Here is a 17390-nt window from a genome sequence, read left to right as displayed (position 1 = left end):
CTGTAATCCTAACACTAGGAGGCTGAGGCAGGAGGATTGCTTGAGGCCAGGAGTTTGAGATCAGCCTGGGCAACATACCAAGAGCCCATTTCTACCAAAAAATATATATATGCAACTTAGCTAGGCATGGTAGTATGCACCTGTCATCCCAGCTCCTTGGAAGTCTGAGGCAGGAGGATTTACTGAGTGCAGGAGTTCAAGGCTGCAGTGACACAAATCATTGTGTCCTGATTTCAGCTAGATTTGTCTAGGTGCTGCCCCCCTTTAGAAATAGAGCAAGGGTCTTTTTTTAAGCAGTTCACCTCAGTCAGTCCCCACTCAACTCATTTCCTTTGTTTTCATTACCTTCTTGGCCTCTGTCGACAATTGATTTTATAATTCCAGCTCTAAGCCTTTTTTTCCCCCTTCATTTCATACTTGACCTCCTGTGCTCCTGAAGATATCTTATTTAAGGAATGCATTGCCATTTTGAGGCTTATTCCTATTTGTTGATGATAGGTATTGGGATAGGGTGAGGGATATGGAACTCATCAATGTTCACACTGATTCCAGAGAAACATTTAATATCTCTGTATTGACTTTTTTGCCACCAAACACACCATTTTATAAAGGGAAACCCATACTGATTAAAAGAGCTTGCTTTATATGCTGGAGCATATATTTTTGAGGGCAGATTTAATATGCTTTCATTTTGGTCTGTATGTAGTAACCATTAAATGTATACTAGACTCTTGTTAGGAGCTTGAAATGACAGACACAAATCATTTTTCTCTTCATTAGCATCTTTTATACTTAAAAAAAATAGTATATAGGTTTTATGCACTGATATTCCTACGCACCACACAGTTGAAGAGGGTAGGAGAAATTTTCTATTTCCTTGCTCTTCCACTTAATGTAGAGCTAATATTCATTTATATAGTGTTTTTTAAAATCTTAATATACGCATAAGCACTTATAAAAGGCTTCCATGCATCATTTGCCCTGATTGTGTCTTTCCCCTACACACATGATTATCCTGAGACGCATCCTTGGGTGCAGTTAGGATTCAGCTCAACAGGATCCACGTTTTAACTCTGTGTTACATTTTATCCACATGGAACATCTTAGGACCTGTGTTTGCTATAAGAATTCCTAGGTTGCAGTATAAGGGTAAATGAAGGAGTAAAGTGGATTTAGGATGGCTATCCCTATGTCTTTCTCTTCATAACTTCTTTATTCCTTATAAATATTTGTTTAAAAGTTGTTTGGTTACCATCAAAAGGGCTCTTTTATGAAGAATCTATGTAAACTACTGAAACATTTCTTAGGACCTTTTTGGTGAATTTGATCATAAAATTAAAAAGTGTGTATGTGTTTTATAAAGGCATACATCTGATAAGACTGATTTTATATTTGCCTTTTCTTCTCTACTTTGATCACCACCCTAGCTGTTCTTTTTCTCTAGACCACCTTTTCAAACTTGATTCTTGCTGTCACAGCTCTCTATAACATCAGTTAAAATCAGCTGCCTCAACTCTTTGAGGATTTTTGTGCATAGGACGACATGGTGAAACATAGGGAAATGATAGTCTTACTAATACAACAGGACCAATCTCTGGCCAAAAAAAAAGACGACGACAAACTTAGAAGGTCCAAATAATTACCAGTATAAAACAATGTTCACAAATATAATCTTGTCTCAGCAGAGTAGGTGTCTGTGATGGAGGACAGCATACTATGAACTGAGCCTGGAGTAGAAAGTTTCTGAGAAACAGCCACAGTCCTAGATGTGAAAAAGATAGATCTATGTGATCCCTTATATTTGGAACTTATACTTTCTTACTTATAATGGTTAAAGCAGCACATATTTTAAGAAAATAGCTGATAAAACACTTGAGAATGTTGTAGGTAATATGGTATATATGTTAATGAGAAGAAAAATACTGCTCTGCTGAAAATAGGGTCCTGATGGCTGAGTTTGGCACTGTTTCATCACTGTGCAACTTTCTTCTTGATGGCAGCTAACTCTTTCTGAAGTTCAGTAAATTTGGGGCCAGTTTTCAAGTTTGTAATCCTAACACCTCAGCATTATTTTATTAAAATACTCTCTGGACACTTCCAAGAGATTGACATCCAGTATCTTTTTTTTTTTTTTTTTTTGAGATGGAGTTTCGCTCTTGTTACCCAGGCTGGGTGCAACGGCGCAATCTCGGCTCACTGCAACCTCCGCCTCCTGGGTTCAGGCAATTCTCCTGCCTCAGCCTCCTGAGTAGCTGGGATTACAGGCACGCGCCACCATGCCCAGCTAATTTTTTGTATTTTTAATAGAGACGGGGTTTCACCATGTTGACCAGAATGGTCTCGATCTCTTGACCTCGTGATCCACCCGTCTCGGCCTCCCAAAGTGCTGGGATTACAGGCTTGAGCCACCGCGCCTGGCCGACATCCAGTATCTTTACACTTGCTCTTGAGCTTGCTGATTTGTCATTCCAGGCTATGGACAGACCCCCCCCCCCCACCCCAAGCTGAAAGTCTCCCAGAGGAGGATGCCAAAGCTCCGTGCGTCACTCTCAGAACGATATCTCCCATAATTAAGAGCTTCTGGTGCTGTCCATTTAATGGGAATCTGCTTTAAGTCAGAAGATGAATACACACCACCATCCTCTTGACGAGACATTCCAAAGTCACTGATTTTCAGAACATTATTTTCACCTCCAGGCAGTTTCTTGCAGCAAGGTCCCTGTGTATACAGTTTCTGCTCAAGATACGCCATCCACAAGCAGCATCTAATGCAAATTTCACTAACTGAATTTTAGTTCATTCTTTCTCAGAAAGGAGAGGAAATTGCCTCCTGGAACCAGTTCCTTAAATTATGTAGATAGGCCGTCTTTGTGTGCGAACTCCATACAGTTGACAATACTGGGATGATAATATTGCTTGAGGATTTTGGCTTCTAGTAAACATTTTAATTTCACTTCCTGGGAAAGATGTTCTTCACATGTTTTAACAGCAACAGCAATTTTCCCTTTAATGTGCCCTTAAATGTGTCACCAAAATTTTCCTTGCCAAGTAATTCTTGTAATGTGACATCTTTATGATTGAGAACCCATTTCTTACTGTCCTAGTTATGGCCATACTATGATAATGATGCTCTTAATTGGAACGTTGACTTTTTTTTTTGCAATTTAAACAATAGAGATAAAATTCATGTAACATCAAATTTGCCTTTTTTGTTTTTTTGAAACAGAGTCTTGTTCTTGTTGCCAAGGCTGGAGTGCAATGGCGTGATCTTGGCTCACTGCAGCCTCCGCCTCTTGGGTTCAAGCAGTTCTCCTGTCTCAACCTCCTGAGTAGATGGGATTACAGGCTTGCACCACCACACCTGGCTAATTTTTGTATTTTTAGTAGAGATGGGGTTTCACCATGTTGGCCAGGATGGTCTCGATCTCCTGACCTCATAATCCACCTGCCTCAGCCTCCCAAAGTGCTGGGATTACAGGTGTGAGCCGCTGCACCTGGCCTCAGATTTGCCATTTTAAAGTGTACTATTCAATGGTTTTTAGTATATCCGCTATGTTATGCAAGGATCACTGCTGTCTATTTCCAGAACGTTTCTATCACCCTAAAAAGAAACTCTATGCCTATTAGCAGTTGTTCCCAATTCTTCCTTTCCCCAGCCCCTGGAAATCAATAATGTGCTTTCTGTCTCTATGATTTTGCCTGTCTTGGACACTTCATTTAAATGAACCATTGCAATCTGTGGCCTGTGTTTGGCTTTCACTTAGCATCGTGTTCTCAAGGTTCATCCATGTCATAGCATGTATCAGTACTTCATTCCTTTTTATTGCTAAATGATGTTTCATTGTATGAGTGTGTATCACTTTTTATTTATCCATTCATCAGTTAATGGACAGGAACAGTGGCTTTTAAGTATTGTAAGTTCATCATGTATCCACAGTTACTGATAATGTCAAGATTATACATGGTGTGAACAGAATGCTGTGTAGAAATGATATGTACGTTATTTGTCAGCATTTCATGTAAGTATGATGATTCTCTAAGGACCCTTCTAGCCCTGGTTTTAAGAAATATGTGAATGTAGTATTTTCATCAATAAAGTTTAATGCATTAAGCGTTAGTTTAAAATTTGAAGGCAGATGTGAAGATATTTGCCACATGTTGTAATAATCATGTTTTGAAGTTATTTCAATATGAAATATTTGAAAAATGTCAATACATAAAGGAAAGGAAATGATTATAATTGAGTCAATATATTTTTAAAGCAATTTTTATAATTTAGCAGACATTGCATCTTAATATAAGTTACTATTAAAATTGTGTCGTTGTGAAAAAGATGATGTCATTTTTCTTTTTTTGTTGATCATGTAAAATAGGTACATTTCTTTGCTGTATTTTCTGTTTACTTTTGATAAGCTATTGCTTGCCTCTGTGGAATGTTTTACTTGTTCCATTTTTTTCTCCCTACCCCCACTTCTCTCTCCAACATGCACACAGTGTTCAGTTTTTTTTAAAGCCATCATTAGTGTGCTTATCTTTAATGGTTTCTAAGAATGGACAATGAGAAACACAAATATTTCCTCCTTTTCTGGGGACTCAAGTCTTTGTTACTGATGGAACCCATTAACTTTTCTTTCTTTATTAAATGTTCCTCCTCCTTACCTTTTCCTCTTTCTTCCTTCTCCCTTTCTTCCTTTTTTATCCCCTCCCTCCTCCTTTCATTGTCCTTCCCTCCTTTCTTCTCCCTCCCTTTTCTACTACCTCCTTTGAGCAACCCTCTCTCCCCTACTCCCTCCTTTCCTTCCTTTCTTCTTCTTTATAAATATAATCACTTTGTTTCTTTCAGGTGAGATTGGAGTGTTCAGCTGTGACCAGAAATTTATTTTCCTGAGTAAATTGCCAAGAATTAAGAATGAAGAAGGCCATTTGCATCTCCTTAAATTATTCAGTTATCTGCTTTATTGTTCCATGTAGAAAACTTAAAATTAAGTTGTTCATTTTTGTATTTTTACCTGTTGCTTAGTTTCTTACATGTTTATTTTCAGTAATGGCTGAAAGTGTTAATTGTTCCATATTTTTAGCACAATGTGCTGCATACAGTTTCCAACAAACAAATGAGGTTACCTGTGTACAGTTTTACCTTAGGTAAACTAAATACTGCCTGGGTTCAGCTTCTATTTCCATTCTGAAATGCTTCCATTTTATTGTTTGAAACTGAAAATAAATAATTACTGAACCATTTTGACCTCATTTTAAAACTCAGTTTTAATTTATTATTTGGCTTATTCTTAATATTAGTCACTAAAAACAGTGGGAGCATTGTCTTATGAAATGCTTAGGAATCATTTTATATAGTACATGTACAACATTAAAACCTGTTTAAAAAAGAAAAAGGTACCAGCACTCTCTTGTCCCTTGCCATTTTTTCTTGTAATTTTGTTAGACAAATCTTGGGGTGGGGGGATCAAAAGATAATTGTTTTAATTCTACAGCTATAGGAGCTTTGTATTGCTGAACTTTGGTCTGGCAAAGTTTCACAGTGACATTTTTAAAAGAGAATTTTTTTATCTACTGAATTCTACCAGTGTAACCTTTTTTCTAAATAAACAATAGTTTTCTCAAATGATTGTATATTATTGTGTATATTGTTGCTTATTCAAAATAACTTAGCAAAGATAATTCATTAAGGTTTCTAGCCTTTCTCAGTTCCTAGTTCGTGGGCTACATTATTTTCTAATGACATACCATCCAATAACAAGAAAATATCCTATTTGATTACCTCTGTAGTTGGAGTAAACAGTGGACTCATACGAGACCTGGATTTGTCCATTTAGTCTTCAGTTACTTGGAAATGATACCTATGCAAATTAAAATTTTCAGAGAACGACAAAAAGGATACAATTTTTCAGAGAATTGAGGAACGTTGAATATATTTTAAATGAATTGGCAAAAGGGTATAAATCTTGATGTCTCTTTTCAGGTAATTGTAATTTGCAAAAATCGGTGAGCAGAATATTTATGGGAGGGTGATCTGTTCAGTGACTGTTGGGTGCTTATAATGTGCCTGGCATAAAAAGAGATGTGTGTTAGAGGGATTTTTGACTTTGAGAAAATAACTATGGCTTACCTCAAATAATTTGTCTGAAAGATACCAGGAAGAACTTTCCAGTTGTTAAATATGCATTCCTATTTTAAAGGTTGCATGATTGATTTTGAACTAGAAAGTTTACTACTAATAAGATAGCATCAATATGCCTTCTCCCTGTTGCCCCAAATCACTGAACACAGGTAATTGGTTCTGGCCTTGCTAGAAATGCATCGATTATGGAAAATACTATCTTTGGATTAACTGTGTAAAGATAATTTATGTTGGAAGTGGGAAATCTGTATTTGTATAGTGCTAGCTATTTTAGCTATCTACTGTGTTCTAGGTTCAAAGAGATATAAGACCTGTCCCAAAAGTGCTTCCAATCTAGTTTGGAAAATAAGGACCAAATGAATGCTAAGGGGGTCCAGCAAACATTTTTTTAAAGGGCCACATGGTAAATATTTGTGGCCTTGCAGGCCATGTGGCTCCCATTGCAACTACTAAACTCTGCCATTGTAGTCTGGATGCAGTTATAAATAATATGTACATAAATAGGCATGGCTGAGTTCATTAAAAGTTTATTTACAATAACAGGTGGAAGCCTAGATTTGGCCTGCGGGCTATAGTTTGCCAACCCCTTCTATGAAGAGTAGAGAGTTCTATAGGGTATTCATTAAAAAATATTTGAGGGTGGGAGGGGTGAGGGATAAAAGACTACACACACTGGGTACAGTGCACACTACTTGGGTGATGGGTGCACTGAAATATCAGAAATCATCACTAAATAACCAAACATCACCTGTTCCCCAAAAACCTATTGAAATATTTGAATGCCTCACGCATTAGAGGTACAGCCATGAGCAAAACAAACTCCTGCCCTCATGGAACCTCCATTCTAGTCAGTTGAGACAGGCAACAAACAATGTTACTTGGAGGGAGGTCCTCTGAGGAAGAATAAACCTGGATAAGGACACTGGGGTGAGGCTGAATTTACTACTGATTACACAGTGACTATGGAGTGAAGATAAGTGAAGCAGGACATTTTGAGGCAGTTATCACAGGACAGATATTTTATTACCGAATAATGTGTCTGTGATTCCCAACCCATCTTTACATGAAAGTAAAGTAATATTCAGGATCTCTCTCCCTCCTTCCTTTTCTCCCTCCCTCCCTCCCTCCCTCCCTCCTTCCCTCCCTCCCTCCCTCCTCCTCCTCCTCCTCCTCCTCCTCCTCCTCCTCCTCTCTCTGTCTCTCTCTGTCTCTCTGTCTGTCTCTCTCTCTCGTTCTTGTGGGTGGCATCTTAGCTTGCCATGTTCTAGAAAGAAGTTCTTGACTAAAGGCTCATGGATGAGCTTGGTGGGTATTTATGGGCCTTCCAGAATCCCAGAAATTGGATACACGTTTGTGTTATGTACACTTTTCTGAGTCTATGGCTTTTGCCAGATTCTCAAGAAAATAGGCCTAAGGTAGTAAGTTTGTTTTTCTAGGTCCTGCTCCAAAGATGTCTGAGACCTTTATAACTAACTCTGAATTTTTAGGGGCTGGTGAAAAGGTGGAAGACAGTGGTCTGTCTACCTTGGATTAAATGGTAGGGGCTAAAGTTAGAGCAACCTTCTTTGCCTTGGCAAATGATCTACAAGTGATTTGCAATTTGTTGGAAAGTAACTGGTCCGTGGTATAGGGCCATTTTCTCTTGTAAGGAGGTACTTTAGCCAAGGATGGGCAGACATCCTAGTAGCCCCCTTTTTTTTTTTGACAATTATGTAGTTGATTTATTTCTGCCTCACTATAATCCAAAAAGAATTTATGAGAAAGCAGTACAGTATCTTTAAATGAAAAAATAAATTTGTTTCTGGGTGAAATTAATAACCTAAATGAAGCTAATACCTCAAAATGTCATGTGCAAGTGGGCCATGGAGAAACTGGCAGGCAACAAAGAGAAGGTAATGTGATTAGTTATAGGAATTAGTGTTCATTAAATATAAAGCTAGTTGCCATGGAGAAGAATGTTTACTGACACCGAGGCCTGAAAAAAACTTTGCATTCACAAGGCAGTCAGGTCTTTTCAGTGGATAAAACAAAAGAATGTGTCTTGTGTAAGGTCTTGAGTATTACCTGATGGTCAATACCTTAGTTCATTCTAGTAAGGATACTTTTGCAATGACACTGGAACATGCGGTCTACACATGCAGGTCTCTGATTATTTGTTTGAGTCCAGGAAAACATTTTTAAATATTTTGGAAGACAGGGTTTATAAACTTAAGATATAGCCTTGTTTTTTTATAAGTATGTTTATAAACTCATGCAACTGTTGTTTGGTTCCCGTGATACAAGTACTATGAACAAGACCTCTTTAATGTAAAAGATTTGCCTGCCCTTTGTTTCATTTTTATGGATGGTGATATCTAAGGCTGCCTCTTAGGTAGAATGAAGCTTATAATACTGTAGCTGCTTAATATTCTATCTCATTACTTATATGACTTTATGGTTTAAATGTTTAATTTCTTTTTTTTGAAACAGGGTTTCACTGTTGCCCAGGCTGGAGTGCAGTGGTGTGTGATCTTGACTCACAGCAGTCCACCTCCTGGGCTCAAGCAATTCTCTTGTCTCAGCCTCCCGAATAGCTGGGATTACAGGCACATGCCACCAGGCCTGGGTAATTTTTGTATTTTCAGTAGACGTGGAGTTTCACTATGTTGACCAGGCTGGTCTCGAACTCTTGACCTCAAATGGTCTGCCCACCTTGTAAATGTTTAAGTTTTAAACATTGAAGTAGCATTTCTAGAGACATTATCTGTCAGGGCCAAGGAGATTTTATTAGGTCCAGAGTTGAGAACAGAAAGAGGAGCTGCTTAAAAGATGGTAATTCATGCTAATTGAACACAGATTTTCTTCTATTTATAGACACCAGTAGACCTGATAAGAACAACAAGAGGAAGGATACTGGAAGTAGTGTTTAAAGGAAGTGTGGCAATCTGAGAAAATAAACCTTAATGTAAAAAAATCTGGTTTTGTTCCTGATTGGTAGGTACTGTTTTAAGCTGTAATGGCCACTTCTAAATGGATCAGGCTTAGAAAGCTAAATTCCTTTGATGTGTTGCTAAATGGATGTGGTTAATAGAGGAAGGAGAGGGAACAGAGATTATTCTGGTTGGGCACAGGGCACTTAAGCCTGAGAAATACATAATTGCAAATAAGAAATAGCCTTCATTTCAGGGATAGGAGCTAGAAAATGACCTGGCACTTAATCTCTAGCTTAGTCTGACCTCTGGTTTTTGTTAGATGAGAGCTTGATGTCCTTGGGCTCGAGCATCAGACCAGTAGAGAGCTGTTATTACCTCTGTCCTCACAAAATTTTCTTATATTTTAACCAGAATGATACTGTACTTTGTTCAAGGCTTTCTTGATCCTAATTTCATGTGGTATGTAATAGATCTTATGTCCTATTACATGTATCATTGTCAAAGAGCATTTATGAATTGTAATTGGATATGCCATTGCTAGGCACTATTATGCAGCATCTTTTCTGCTTTCTGGAATAATTGATTCAAGACATCAATAAGACAAACATACTAGGCAAGAAAAAATATGTAAAACAAGTAAGATATCCATACCATGTGCATCTGGGACCAGGTACATTTTAAGAGGTTGGTGAATACTCAGAATTACCTGAGACTAAGTATGATTTGAGAAGTTTTTGTCCGCAACAGTTTCATCTAGGAAAATTTTATAAAGGTTTTGGACTTTAAGGAAACCAATTGATTTTGACTTAGACCTAGAGGGTATAGGTCTTTTGGGGTCTCGTTTAACTGAGTTGGTGCTGGCAGAGAGTGAATGTTGAACTTGGAATTCTGAACAATTCTGGTATGCAGAATTTTTGAAGCCAGTTTGTTATACTACCCCAGGAATAGATCAGATTTGAGAGACAAATGCTCTCTACCTCTTTGAGTACTGTTCTATGCTGCCTCAATATTTTCCCCCTTTTTTTGGTCTTTAAAAAAACCCTGATCTCATCAGTCTTTTTATTGCTTTAATCAGTGTTAATCACATTTTTTCATATCTTTACAGGTAATTAAAAAGTTACTGTCTCTATGTCAAGATGTCTTTCCTTGTCCATTTCTATTTCGCTAAGTGGGGATGAACTCCACTGAAACTTCTTACACTTTCTCACTTGGTCTTCACGATGCCCTTCTGCTAATGAATTAAATCGAACAATACATGTAAAGCACCTAAAACAGGACCTAGTACCTGGCAGGTACTCAATAACTAGTAGTGGTTGTTTTTAGTGGTAATATTTATACCAGTACTTTCCAAACTCAGAATTATTAGAATGAATTGAGAAACTTTTGGAGGTCCCCAGGTCAAGTATATTGAATCAGATTTTCTTACAAACAGTTCCTCAGGTGATTCCAATGTAGGGATAACATTTGGGAATTACAGAGTTAAACCAGCACACAATCACTGCATCTGTGTTCTTAATTTTGGACAGAACTCAGAGGTGTCCCTCCCTCCCTCCCTCCCTCCCTCCTTTCCTCTTTCCTTTCTGTCACCCAGGCTGGAGTACAGTGGTGTGATCTTGGCTCACTGCAACCTCCACCTCCCTGGTTCAAGTGATTCTCCTGCCTCAGCTTCCTAAGTAACTGGGTTTAGAGGTGCCTGCCACCATGCCCGGCTAATTTTTATATTTTTCAGTAGAGACACGGTTTCACCATGTTGGTCAGGCTGGTCTCAAACTCCTGACCTCAGGTAATCCACTCTTTCTGGAGGTGATAAGTATATTAGGTACAGAGACAACCTATGCCTAGAAAGGAATATTTTAAAATCAAGAGCAATAGCCTCTGTCTTATTATCAGAGTTTATCAACTTTGCCAGCCCATGCTGCTCTTGTTCACAGACCCCCTGACTTTTCCAGCCTTCCTTCACCGACCTTCCTTGATCCCACCTGTTAGACTAGCATCTGCTACTGAAATAAGCAGTTTGAAGTTCAGAACGTCTTTTGATACCACTTATACCTTCTCCTTTAACTTTTATCTGTAGCAGTTCACTTTTATACTATTGGACTTGTGCTCAGGACTGGATTTTGTCCTTCATTCCTTGTTTTTCCTTGCAAAATAAACTCATGATGGGGAGAGATATGTATAAATGCTTAATAATTTAATGCTATAAATTTCCCTCTAATCATTATTCCAACTTGATCCCACAAATTTGATGTGTGGCATTAACATTTTCATTCAGCTCAAAATGTTTTCCAATTTTTATTTTTTCTTTGACCCATGTGTGTTGCTTGAATTCCAAGTATTTGCAGATTTTCCAGATATCTTTCTGTTATTATCGAATTTAGTTTTGTGTGGTCAAATAACATACTGTGAATTATTTAAATCCTCTTAAATTTACTGGGACTTGTTTTATGGTCTAGTAGCTGATCTTCCATGGTAAATATTCCACATGCACTTGAAAACAATGTGCATTTTGTTATTGTTGGATGTAGTATTCTATAAATGCCAATTAGGTCAAGTTGGTTGGTGGTGTTCCAAGTCTTCTGTATTCTTGCTAATTTATTTTCTGCTTGGTCTGTCAATTACTATAAAAACTTGTTGAAATCTGCAAATATGATTGTGGATTTGTCTTATTTCTTTTTTTGTTTTTGTCATTTTTTTTGCTTCATGTATTTTGAAACTTTGTTATTAAGTACATACACATTTAAGATTATATACTCTTGGTGAATTGACCCCTTTATCAAAATGAAATATTCCTCTTTATGCCTGGTAATATTCCTTATTCTAAAATCTACTTTGACATTAATATAACCTTTCCAACTTTCTTTTTCTTGTATTTGGTTAGTATATTTTCTGTTCTTTTTCTTTATATTGAAAATGAGTTTCTTGCTTTTTAATCCAACTTGACAATTGCTGCCTTTACTTTGGGTGTTTACACCATACATTTAACATAATTATCGACATGGTTATGTTTGCATTTGACATTCTGATATTTTCTGTTTGTCACATCTTCTCTTTTTTTTTTTTTCTTTTCGTGCATTGTGGATTGTGCCTTTTAAATGGATTGTGCCTCAGTTTTCTCATTTATAAAATGAGGCTAATAACCATTTCGTAAGGTTGTCCTGAGGATTAAATGGCATTTATACAAAGTGTTTATATGGGGCTTGGCACATATTTTTATGTAGAGTCTGAGAAATGTTAGTTTTTAAAAATTAGGGGTTGAGAACTTATTGGGATATGAACTATTCAAAAGTTATGGGTTCTAGTCCTGGTTCTGTACACACATGTGAGGTGCAGGTTGTTGACAATTGTGGTTTGAGTGGGCCTTGAAAGATCTTAGCTCTAAAACATCTACTGCCTTGCTGTGGTATGTGAAATTCTCATAAACACCTTACAGAAACTTCTGGAGATTTCCATATTCATTAAGGTAAGGTATTATGGGAGGGGGCAGTAAATTCTCACACTAATACTGAAATATGGATGATTTCTGAGCCCATCATGCTCTTATTTCCTATTCCTAGGAAAGCTTTGGGAGGTTGGGCAGGTAAATGTACATAGGCAAAAGTCAGTGAAAAGGATAAAGCCTAATCCTGGAAAGGGAGCCACAGTGAGTAGCCAAATGGTTCCTTGAAGGTGAAAGGAGAGGTGGGAAAGTTGCCAGAAAGGACCTAGCCCAGTTGGTTTTATCTTGGTCTTATTTGTGAAGTTAAACTTCTGGGTTTTGTATTTGCTTGGTTTACCTCAGTTTCAGTGTAGGTGAAATATGTCCCAAATGATATTTAACTGTTCAACTCTTGAATAGTTGACTAGGTCATACTTTACAATTACCTCCAAAACATGGGATGGCTTGTTTGAAAGTCTAAGCAGTAGTGGCTTTGGAGCGGTTCTGTTTTTCCCTCTTTTTCCTCTTCATTGAGGATTTGTTTGGTCCCTCTGAACTCTTCCACACTGATCTAGAATACAAGCTGCATGAGAGCAGAGACTGTAATGCCAGCCTCTAACGTAGTACATGGCATGTTGTAGGTATTCAATAAATATTTATTGAAAGAATGACCAATTTGTCATTTTCTCCAAATGAATAGAAATCTTTTTGATCAGATACATATCTTTATTACCTGCTCGACTTATTACCCTCATGGATCTTTAGTTCATTTCACCTAGACCATTAACCTCCTCTAAATTGAACACCAAACTTAGACCATGGACTCAATCCTGTCCCTGGGCTGGAGGAGTGTGAAAAATGCTACACAAGTGTTTCAGCAGCTCAGCATTAGCCTCACTACTGGTACAGCTTCAAGTTTGGGTGCATATTTTGGTGGTAGGATTTTTCTCCTGCCTCTTATGGCTAACTCTACCTGTGTATCCAAGTTCCATAAACGGACCCCTTGTTCCATATCTCAGTTTATCTAGAGTTGGTGTCCATGTCTATACACAATCCATCATAGCCGAGTTCCTATACTTGCTGCTCAGTCTACTGTACTCCTCTTCCCCAACACACATTCAAGGTTGTAGTAGGCTTGAGGGGTTGGACAGAGATTAAAGACATTGGGAGAGGAATATTAGCAGAACAGAGGGTGCCACATCTCAGCCTGGCCTTTTGGGAAATTTCTTTCTAAATTGCTCTGTGAAAGGAGATCTTTTTACTCTTCTCTCTTGTACTGCAGCCTATTGCTCTTAGGATCCAGAATACAGACTAGTACTAGTGGTCTCCTGGTTGAGGTCATAGGCTTTTGGGAGCTGGTCTAAAATCTCTAACCACCCTTTGTTTTTATGGAAATATATGTTCTATTCAAACAGCTCACTTACAAGTAAATTTTGGAATACAGCTCATTGATAAATTAGAGATGGTTATTAAGCTAATCAGACATGCTTTCCTCACTAGGGAGCCTGAGTAAATGGATTTGCAGGTTGATCTCTATATCATAAATGAGTGTCAGTCCTTTTCTATAACTCTGGACAAGTAGCAGAGATTTTTTTTTTTCTTTTCAAAGTTGGTGCAATTATTTTTGACAGAATATGTTTTAGCTGAAGGAAATACTCTTCTATTTTGGTGGTAGAGGTCCTTATTTTGGGAAGGATGTCAGCTTAGAGCAACTTTTAAAAACAGTGGAGTTAGGCTGCATGCAGTAACTCACACCTTAATCCCAGCACTTTGGGAGGCTGAGGTGGAAGGATCCCTTGAGCCTAGGAGTACAAAATCAGCCTGGGCAACATAGCAAGACCCTGTTTCTACAAAAAATTAAAAAAAAATTAGCTTTACATGGTGGACACATGCCTGTAGTCCTAGCTACTCGGGAGGCAGAGGTGGGAGGATTGCTTGAGCCCAGGAAGTCAAGGCTGCAGTGAGCTATGATTGTGCCACTGTGCTCTAGCCTGGACAGCAGAGATACTGTCTCTGTTAAAACAAAAGATTTGAATTTTAATTTTTCAAATACATTTTCTCTTTAAAATAACATTCATTACTTTTACATGACACATTTTCCCAGGGTCTCTGACCCTTCAGTTCTGTTGGCAGATACGAAATATTGATGTCGAGTGTCCTAGAAACAAGGATATCCTAACCTTTGAAAAAGGAACATTTTGTGTAATAGAAGACATCAGCCAGAGGGATCTTTCATGTAATCCTTCTCCCAATCATTTTAGAATCAGTATATTAAAAGATGGTCATTAGGAATATTTCAAGGGCCACATCTCATTGCTCCCTGCAGGATATGTCCAGGGGGAACTCTGACTTTGCCTTTTGGCCTAAATACAGTCTTAATTCTTTGTCAAACTAACAAATAGATGTCCAACATGCACTTTCTGCCATTGTCAGGCATTACAATCACTGAGGTAAGAAGTCATTTGTTTTTATATTTAGTCAGAAAGCTTTCTTAAGACACTTTTAAACCCTAGTTCAGTTAATGCAGCTTCCATTTAACCACCATATTTGGAGAACACATGCAATGGCTTAGCGAGACCTATGCTAAAATGAAAGTGGCAAATGATGTTTTGTTAAAATTCTGATTCATGTAGCCTAGTTAACTATTAACAGTATGTCCTCTTTTGAAAAAGGATGGGAGAACACTTGGTTTTAAATGAGGAGAGTGGGTCTGGACAGGCTGAAAGGGAGGTAAGATAGCACACATTCTTTTAGGTGCTACAATGAAGCATAGAAACAGCATTTATTCTCCCCTCCCTGTCTTTTTTTATCCACAACATTTAGAGGTCAAAGAGCTTTACACTGTGTAAGTAAAACTACTTTACTACGTGAGTACTCCTGGTTCACTTCACACAATAAACACGTTCCTGGAAAGCTCTCTTGGGTGCACACGCACAAATCAAATAGTTTTCTTGTTGACTCACACTTTCACTTCTGATCGTCATTTGTCAGCAGATTCTGAAGCTAACCCAGACAGCTAGTTAATAAGAGGTACTTAAACACGGAAGGGGATATAACTCCAGTGAATTATTTCATGAAACAAAGAAGCTTGAGGAAAATGTGTACTCTGGTATCCTAAATTTAAATTTCATATATTGACTTTCCTAAAAGTGAACACCAACTAAATGTTTTTTCCTTAACTATTATGTCTATTGTGATAATTCCTCCTGCATTCTAGACACCAGGTTTTCTGGATTCATTTATTCATTTAATTATTGGTCATCACCTTGAAACAATGACAGAACAAGCATTTGTTGTTCAAACATTGATTGATCATGTAAGATTTGAGAGACACTGCACTTGGTCATGGGGCTCTACAATCAAGTAATGAAAGATCTCCGTCAAGGTGCTCACAGTCTGGTAAGGGAGGGAGATAAATTAATAGGCAGTTCCTAGGCAGTTTGAATACTGCTTTGATAGGAAAAGTACCGGGTGCTATGGGAGCACAGAAGATGGGTGGGAGGTTGGAGGCAGAGGGGTTCAGGGTTTTATGACGCCTATAAAAACACAAATCTCAGGCAGAGTCATCTGTTAGCACATGTTAAAGTTCCATTTTACCTGTTTATGAAAGAACTAACAGCTACAGAAGAATGCTGATTCAAGGAGTATTTGAAAAGCAGGGATTCACGTAGTCGGGGGAAAAAAAAACCCCAAAGTAACATTACTAAGTTAAATTCAATTTTGGCCAATGTCTTATTGTGCAGTAAATTGAAACTTTTTGGGTTATTTTCTAAACAAAACTTCACCCCAAAACTAAACATCTTAGTAGTTTTCTGCGAGTTAACTTCTAGCATTATAAGACTAAAATCTCCTGGACCATAATTATGAATAGTTAGTTGAAGTTACAAATCTTGAGAGAGTGAGGTGACTGATAGGCCTAATAGAAAATGTTTTGCCATCCTGACATCACCACTATGCAATCAATGCATGTAACAAAATTACACTTGTGCTCCATAAATTTCTATGCATTTTCTATCAAAAAAGGAAATAAAAAGTACAGCTATAATAAGAAGTTATGCAATCATCATTCTTCCTTATTTTCTTTTCTTCTTTTTTTTTTTTCAGACAGAGTCTTTGCTCTGTTGCCCAGGCTGGAATGCAGCAATCTCGGCTCACTGCAGCCTGCACCTCCCAAGTTCAAGCGATTCTCCTGCCTCAGCCCCCTGAAAAGCTGGGACTACAGGCACATGCCACCATGCCCAGCTAATATTTTGTATTTTTAGAAGAGACAGGGTTTCGCCATGTTGACCAGGCTGGTCTCTAACTCCTGACCTCAGGTGAACTGCCTTGGCCTCCCAAAGTGCTAAGATTACAGATGTGAGTCAGCACACCTGGCCATTTTTCTTTATTTTCAAGTTTTAAAAAATATATTTAAAAATATTTTGTAGAGACAAGATTTTTCTATATTGCTCAGGCTGGTCGCAATCTCTTTTTATTTTAATTTTTAATTAAAAAAATTTTTTTAACTATGGGAGAATGATTCCTTAGACATGGTAATCCCTCACCTCCTGTATTCTCCAGTTTCTCAGCTTTTCATGTATTTTCATTGTCAGTCATAGTGAACTAGTTTGATTCATCATAGAAATGGTCTCAAACTCTTCACCTTAAGCAATCCTCCTACCTTGGCCTCCCAAAGTATAGAGACTGTATGCATGAGCCACCACATGCAGCATATTATCAAGTTTTTGATACGTTTTCTTATATTGCCTTCTCTGTGACCTTGGATAATTTCTGAAGAGTGGTCTTGGTCACAAAAAAAAATAGCTGGTTTCATTGTGGTTTCTGTTAAGATCATTAATTGAATTTATTTATTTATTATTTTTTGAGATGGAATCTCTTGTCACTCAGGGTGGAATGCAGTGGTGTGATCTTGGCTCACTGCAACCTC

At 37.8% G+C, this 17390-nt stretch overlaps 1 protein-coding gene, 1 non-coding gene and 1 pseudogene across 6 annotated transcripts in view; 1 reads left to right on the top strand and 2 right to left on the bottom strand.

The window, feature by feature from the left end:
* The window catches only part of THOC2 (THO complex subunit 2), a 143458-nt gene extending 137832 nt beyond the window's left edge, over positions 1-5626 (top strand). For all 5 annotated transcript variants that reach the window (XM_002763232.7, XM_017968460.4, XM_078362323.1 and 2 more), the window contains exon 39: positions 4844-5626. The gene's annotated coding sequence lies outside the window, so the exon portion shown is untranslated. The remainder of the gene's footprint in view (positions 1-4843) is intronic.
* LOC108589773 (tyrosine-protein kinase Fer-like) lies at positions 2393-5827 on the bottom strand (annotated as a pseudogene).
* An 11195-nt stretch (positions 5828-17022) lies between these two features.
* Positions 17023-17087, bottom strand: LOC118150799 (small nucleolar RNA SNORD29). The gene has a single exon (XR_004738935.1). It is a non-coding gene; the product is annotated as a small nucleolar RNA SNORD29 (small nucleolar RNA).
* Positions 17088-17390: the final 303 nt, after the last annotated feature.

The sequence above is a fragment of the Callithrix jacchus genome, chromosome X (genome assembly GCF_049354715.1).
Source record: "Callithrix jacchus isolate 240 chromosome X, calJac240_pri, whole genome shotgun sequence".
Taxonomy (NCBI): domain Eukaryota; kingdom Metazoa; phylum Chordata; class Mammalia; order Primates; family Cebidae; genus Callithrix; species Callithrix jacchus.
Note: the sequence above shows the minus strand (reverse complement) of the source record. Positions and strands in the feature narration are given on the sequence as shown.